Below are 7,829 nucleotides of genomic sequence, written 5' to 3'. Positions count from 1 at the left end.
GAGACCTGTGGGTGCATACAGCACCAGCAGATTAGAGGTGGATTTTTTAGGCTTTTTCATTTTCTGTGTTGTGACACACCAAACAGTTGGAATCATGCTGTCCTTCTCCACCGGGAAGATTAATATCCGCCCAAATGACTCGCACGGGTGCTAGAAAGTATAATACAAATGAGAATGTATTATCCTATTAACTACCAAGGGCCTACATGTTAATTATCTTGGCCTGTGGTAGTCCAGAAACTGGGTTAAGTGAGACCTTATTACGAATGAAACACAGGCTGCATGAGCAGCGTGCTCAAAGGAATATGAGAAAAGATTATGATGAATAATCTTCACACCCAACAAAACAACGCACATTTCTATCAGTGCACAATCTGTAGTTGAAATCCATCCAACGAATGGAGATACTGATGTTGTGACGTACTTGTGGCATTATTTTTGGGTTGACCCAATAACCTGAGACATATACCCAAATTCAGGACTTAACAAGTCAGTCAGTTGTTTTCCGGTTGCAAAGGTATTCTATTTACATCAAACAACCCGAGATGCCCACCCTGAATCGCTGCCTCCCCTTGACTGCAGGATTTGAAGGATTCTCATCTACGACGACAGATGAGTGATAAGAATAATAACACGGAGGGCAGACCTTCATTGTTATTATGCAAATCTCTAGAGAGTGGCTCATGAAATGAAATAAATGATTAGGCTGGTGGAATCAAACCACTCTCAGAGTGTGGCTTCTGCTGAGCACAGTGAAATGCTATCAGTACATCTCTCCCATTAGAATCACAGAAATTAGACACTAAAGCAAAACCAAATCACCCTCTTTGTCCAGGCTGCACCTCGGCCCATCTAAAAGTACCATCTGTGTTCTGAAGTGAAGAAAATCATGGCACGCTGCTCCCTCTAGTGGATCGTGTCAGGAATTAGACACAACCTATTACATGTCCAGGTCTCTTACTTTAATGTGTGAGTGCACGGTCCTTCATGAACTCGTTCAAATGAACCCAAAAGACTGTAAAACTTTTATACAATAATATTTCATGTTGATGCAAATAAGACAGAGATTCAACATGAAAAAAGGACGCTTTTTGACGTGCGCTTTAATTCCCAGGTTACTGCATTAAAGAGGACTCACAATAAACAGCCTTAAAGGTGAGCTGCAGACATGTTCATTTCCATATGATTGGAATATGTGAGGAGGAATTAAAGGTTCTTACAAGTTTCCACTTTCTGCTACCTTTTATCAAATGAATATTGTGATTTTCACTTCACTACAGTTATTTATTAGGGGGTGTTACAGTACAGCACAGTTACTAATGACTCAAACCCTTTCATTCTGAGCCCTTTCACGTTTCAAGGTTATATTATCGGCAAATCTTAATTCCTATCACGTGGCTCTGTTTAATTTAAATCAATACCTGAGAGGTCAGTCAAAAAGTTACAGATAAGAGAAATCTTTAAAAGTGCAAGAAAATAAGTGAAACCAGCTACAATAACAGTGCATCAATGTCAACCTAATAACATCATACAGTCTATGTTATTACATACCACACATGTGACCTTTGAACTATTGCATTTTTTTGTTAAATACATTTATAGTTTTATTCTGTAGAATATCAGTAAAGGATGCAAGTAGTACATTTATTTTGAAAATGATCTGCAACAGTCAAAAAAATTGGAAACGTATGGGGACAGAGCCAATCTTTCATTTGATTTCTGCGAGGAGTTAAAGTGTCCACATTCGTGAAAAGCGTCTCATCACTCTGCTCATTACTGTAACTTACTAACTCAGTAAGCACAGAGCTGCCTCATGCTCTGTGAGTTTGTGTAGGAAATAAAAGTGGGTTCAGTTGAGCCACTAGAGGGAGCGTGACGCCATGTTTTACCTCAAAAGTGCTCTGAAGTGACAATAAATATACTTTTTTGCCCAGTTAAACTGCACTGTGTGGTTTTTCAGGAAGCCTGATGATGATCATTTGGGAGTGCTCACACTTTCCACAAACACTACGAGTAAACTCTGAAAGGGGCAAAGCGAGCTTGTTCGACTGTTGTCTAGCACTGCTCGTTTATGGGAAAAAAGATAAACCAACAACAACAGAAAATCCACAACCTGGCATCAGCTGCTCCATCAATCATGCACACATTTAGAAGCGCAGAGATACAGCATATTTACACTGACCATCAATCTGTTGCTGACTGGCTCCTCGTTGGTACATGGATGGTCTGTGGGGGTTCTTATTGTTGTTTTTTTATGAGGAGATGCATTTTGTAGCCTGTTGTGGCAAACAGAGAGGAATGGGGAGAGCATGAGAGCAGAGACCAACGGGGAGGTAATGACGGCAAAGTCAATTTCACACTTGACTGCATTTAGGAGAGGTGAGTGGCGCCGGGCATCTTGATCTGTCCATCAGCCCGCGTGATTCTCGTTGCAGTGGCAGCATCATAACTCCTGTTAGACTAACCGAGGGCCAACAACCATGACTACATGGATGATATGGCTGTTAGAGCAAGAAACTAGGCACCTACTACATCACGACCCCCCCCCCCCCCCCCCCCCCCACACGCACACACTCACACACACCCTGTACATATGACATCTTTATCTGCAGGAGTGACGCTGAGCTCATCCGCCAACTGTTTAACCTCCAGTTTCTCCAACAAGAAGAAAAATAGGCCAAAAAGAACCATACATATATCTATCACGTGAGATTTTTCTGCTTCTTTTATGGAAATATAAAATGAGATCTTGTACATTATAATTATAGACTCTTCAAGATGAGTCAGTTCTGTTCCTTCCTATTATGACGCTAACCTACACATTATTTATTTGCAAAAAGAATCTGCTAAAGCGCTTAATTATGGACGATAACTGTAATTTTCTGATATTTTCTAGACTTCTTCTGTGCACTTTTTAGCAACGTCATCGCCGAATGTCAGTTTTGTCCAGACGAGGCGTTCAATGACAAAACATCCCCTGCTTCACCTCTATCAGCCAGTTAGGGAACAGCAACAGCCGACAGCAGGGAGGACAATCTTCTGCTGTGGTGCTGTGTGTTATCAAGATAATGGTGTCCTTTGTCTATTCAAGGATTCAATTACCGGCAGATTCATCACCTCTAAAGGTCAGCAGAGGCTGAAACTGCACCAAGGTCCTGATCACACTGGAAGCACACTGGATTTCCTCTGTTCCTTTAACATGTTTGAAAGTTGCTTTCATGCATTAGAATGAAAATTCACTATGTGGGGAAAAAGTGTCAGACTGTTAGTGACTGAAATCAGACACTTCTATGCCAAACATGAATGTCCTCCCAGAGGGGCCACTTGATTTTGGTTAAAACAGCTGTGCAGTGGTGTATAGTGAATTTTCTCGAAGCTCAACCATTTGAAGACTGAGAAGATTTAAAGTTAAGAGAACAGCGTTTTTCATAGACTATGCAGGTGTAAGCCTGCAGCCAGTTAGTGACTGTTAGGCTTCATCTTTGATAATCCAAGTCACTAAACTGCACATCGACACTTTTTGATGGAATTTTATGACACATAATATAACTTGCTGTGTGGTCCAGACCATCCAGTAAGTTTCAGGTTTATTTTGTAATTTTTTTTTATATTATCATTTATATTATCTGTTTCTTGGGACTATCCATACTTTCTGCCACGTATCTGGATCTGCGGCTCCCTGCCCACTCCCCCAGTCGTGCTGTGCAACACTGCAAGTTTTGGTACTGATCCAATTACAAGTAATTAAAAAAAATATTTATTTAACACAAATCAGTGGACTGAACTTAGAGGATAGAAACAAATTATCGATCCTATTGAACTAGTATCAGTTCAATACCAGCAATAGTATCGATACTATTGATATTTGGATTGATAGTCCACCTCTATCCCTCTTCTCTTCTGAGGGTCACCAAGACTTTCCAAATCCAGCCGAGAGATGTAATCTCTTAAGCTTGTTGTGAATCTGCTCCATGGTCTTACGCTGCTGTGACAAAACCTCACCTAGGAGCTGCACAGTAGGCATCCTGGTCAGATGTTGAAGCACCTCAGCTGGCTCCTTTAGATTAGGAGCTCTACTCTGACCTCTTTCCAAATGACCAAGCTTCTCTTTATCAGCATGCTTGGATTAATGGTAGCTGACAACTTAGACCTCAATTCCTCCAAATATGATTATTACTTGTACAAAAACAGTACAAAAATGTGTCAGCACTAATACTAATATTGAGGGTTCAAAATGTCTAAAAAGAAAAAATTAGCACATATATATCATGTGTAGAAGCTAATAGCTGAGTTTAAACATTTCTGACTTGTGGAAATAAAGTTTTTTCATCACTTACCAAAGAGTTGAAAGTGATTATAGACACATAAAGTGTAAATATGAAGACGCTGCCAGCAGTTGATTAGCCTAGCACAATAACCAGACAGAGCTGGAAGCAGCTAGCCTGGCTAACGGACCTCCTAGCTTCTGTTTAGAGTAATTTAAAGAGTAGGTGCGAGGAAGTAGCAGCGTTTGGTTACCTTTTGGGGCCTTTCTACACATACTGTTGGGATTTATGTTTATATGTACGGCTAATATCTCATAAGTAGCGTCACTTATTTGTGTGTTGTCTTTGACGGCCCACAGTGTAACATAGTAAGACCCCCTTCACAAGAACAAGGTCATAAATCTGCTCTTATGGAACGCACCCTAGCTCCGTCTTTATGCAGGTCTGACCGGAGGATAAGAGGTGGTTGTCATGGTAACGGTAGTGTTGCTAGCAGAAGGCTGAAGTGCACAGAAAGCTGCAGAAGAAGAAACGTAAGTACTGGATCTCAGTCACACAAGGAGAACTTTTGACCTTTCACCTTAGTGTCCTGTTTATCACACATAATAAAAAGCATTCACTGTCTGGGTGTGGGGCTCTTTGTTCGTTTGGGTCTCCTGAGCGAGCAGAGAGACACTGCAGCCATTTTTTTTTTAAACTTGAACCCTTAATTGCTAAATAAATTTAAGAAAATGCACTTTGAGCATATTTGTCTTCTCTCTCTCTCAAAATGAACCCAACACAGTTGTTTTGATAACTAGCCTTTTCTGTCCATTTTGGCCTTTTGTCCACATTTTATGTCACTGAAAACCGAGTTTTCTGAAACTTGGTGTTTGCCTTTTATTAACTCTTACATCAGACTGTGTGCTGTGTTGCTTGCATGACAAAATATTATTGCTTTATCTTTTTATGCACGTTTAGATGCTAACACATGCAAAGGACTCACGCTCCTGTGTTTTTAGAAAGACAGAGATTTCTACATTCCACATTCAGTTAAAACATTTCTGTTATGCCCATCTTTGTTCACCTAATAAAGTTGTTCCATTAAAGATTCTGATTGGCCAGTATTTGTTATTGTTTTCAGCATTTTCATGTAGATGGACAATATTTTCAAATCAATGCTTGTATGCACAGATTTTTTTAAATGAAAGCAGAAAATCTCTATTTTAAAAAACAATACTTAAGCAAGTGTTGAAGTAGCCAGCGTGTAGATTAAGATGGGCTCAAGTTCTGAGTTAAGGCCATTACGCCTCGAGCGCGTTGCAAAGAAGCAAGTTTGGATCAGAAAACAGAATTTTTCTGATCCAAACTTGTCGTGTTACACAGATACACACCAAAAGCATTTTTGCAGAAAATGAATTTTTTTAAAAACTTGAAGATGACATCATCAAGCCGTTGCATGTTTTAAACTACGAGCACGCTTGTTGTTTATTTGGATCTGAAAAATTTAGCTCGGTTTAAAAAAAAAAGCCCCAAATTTGTCATGCAAAATCGGTCAGTGCGAATGGCTGCATTAAAAATAGATGAGCCCGAAAAATATTTTCAAGGCACGAAATATTAGCTTGAATTTTACATGTCCGGTGTGTAAAGGGCTTCACTCCTCGCTATTATGACCACTGTTTTCAAAGTGTTTATTTGTCAGCACATCTAATTCTGAATTTATAAATGAATCCCAACAGCCTCTGCTGACTTGAAGCATCTTTGACTTTTTGATACTGCAGTGTTTTTACAGGATCACTTCAAAACATCTGGTTTCAGGATATGAGATGAAGCGACTAAAATAAATTTCAGCCTGAGTACATGGGGGCTCTACACGAAGATGCCAGCATCTCAAAGCATTTAAGACCTGAACTGAAATAAAAACCGAGTAGAGGCCAATATTACTCATGAAAATAATCTTAAGTAAGATTCTTTACACATTTTCCCATTAATTCAGAACGACAGGAGAATGTATTAAGACCCTCCCCATACAATGTGAAAACTGCTCTAAAACCCACTCTTCTCTATGGCTCGCACACACCACAGCACAAGCGCACCTATGTGAAAAGGCCTTTACACTTCCAAAGATATGCACTCTGATTTTCAGTACAATCGTTTTCTGGTTGGTAATAAACTGCAGCTGAAGTAAATTAGGTGCAAACTGATTACCCCCTATGGAAAATGACTCGTCATTATCTTTAAACATTAACTGATCTGACACAACAGATAAATATCAACCACATCCATAACTTAATGTGGTTGTAGCAATTGTAGCAATTATCAGTGCAAACACTAATAAATTCCATAACCTACTAATAGCTGTCAACTTAGTGACCAACAGCCCTGCGTCAGCTGACACTGGGGTTACCAAACAGGAGAGAAAAAGTTATTTCAACCTTCAAAATGTGCTCAACGTGTTGTGTATCTGCTGTAGTTTTGATAGCAAGTGAGTGTGCTCCATAGACACACACGAGAGATCTTTCCCATGAAGAGTAATTAAATAATGTTTTATGCCCAAAATCAAAGTGCACGGAAACACATTTAAGAATGTGGATGACAGCAGTTAGATGTTGTGTTTCTCCCCTGGAGCTGCTGTTGAGTCACATTCTTTTGTTGAGCACGCCGAAATGTCTCGAAACAAACATCCAGCTCATTATTTTATTGCCACAGTGGTCTACGAGCAAATGGCTTTGTGTTCTGCTCCCTGTGTTTGTTCATGCTATGGCTCTTTTTTAATCACTTACACAATCTTTGTCTGCTATTCGCAATCTGTTACGGCTGGAAAGAAGCTTAAAGCCTACTGTTACATGAATTCATAACTTGTCTTTACTATTTTCTGCCCGACTTATCCACAAATTTCATATTCGCTATTTCAGATTAGTTAATCCTTCTTGTATGTGAAAGATGCTTTGCAGTAGGTCATGGTTGATCAGGTCCTGGCCAAAGCTCCACTCAGCCTGGTTTGAGGACTTTCATTCTGGCCAAATCCATTTTACTTTCAAACCCTTTTGGCCAACATTCAACAATTTTCCATTCTGAAATCCCTCGTTTTAATTTTGCAACCTCTAACCTGCTGGCACCAAAAGCAACACGTCTTAATTATTCAAAAGGAAGTAAACTGTATTCATTAAATATAAATCTGTTTATCCTAATAAATTTATATATTTACAGTGTTGGTGCAGTTGAGTTCAGAACAATGGCACACACGTCCACGCATCTTGCCAGGTGCAGGGTACAAAAATAGGAAAATGAATAAAATCCATGCTTTATCTTGACTGCAGGCCAGAAGAGATCAGTTGAAGCTGATGAGGACCTTTTCAGTCAAATGAAGCATGATGTAATAGAAAGAGGACAGTAGCATACTCCAGTGTGCAGGTGTTCCTTCTTATGTTGAGTCAGGTTTTTCTAATTTTGCTCGCTTGTTCCCATGCTTGCAGTTTCAGGACTCAGGAAGAAAAAAATAAATATATTCTTAAGTGCTTTATGGGCACATTTTGTTCATCTGTTTGGCAAAAACAACACGTTCTACATAATGTTCACAAACTC

This window comes from Diplotaxodon limnothrissa, linkage group LG2 (assembly GCF_057381915.1).
Source record: "Diplotaxodon limnothrissa isolate DT_005_m linkage group LG2, D_limnothrissa_male_GT1.1, whole genome shotgun sequence".
NCBI classification, from domain to species: Eukaryota; Metazoa; Chordata; class Actinopteri; order Cichliformes; family Cichlidae; genus Diplotaxodon; species Diplotaxodon limnothrissa.
Note: the sequence above shows the minus strand (reverse complement) of the source record.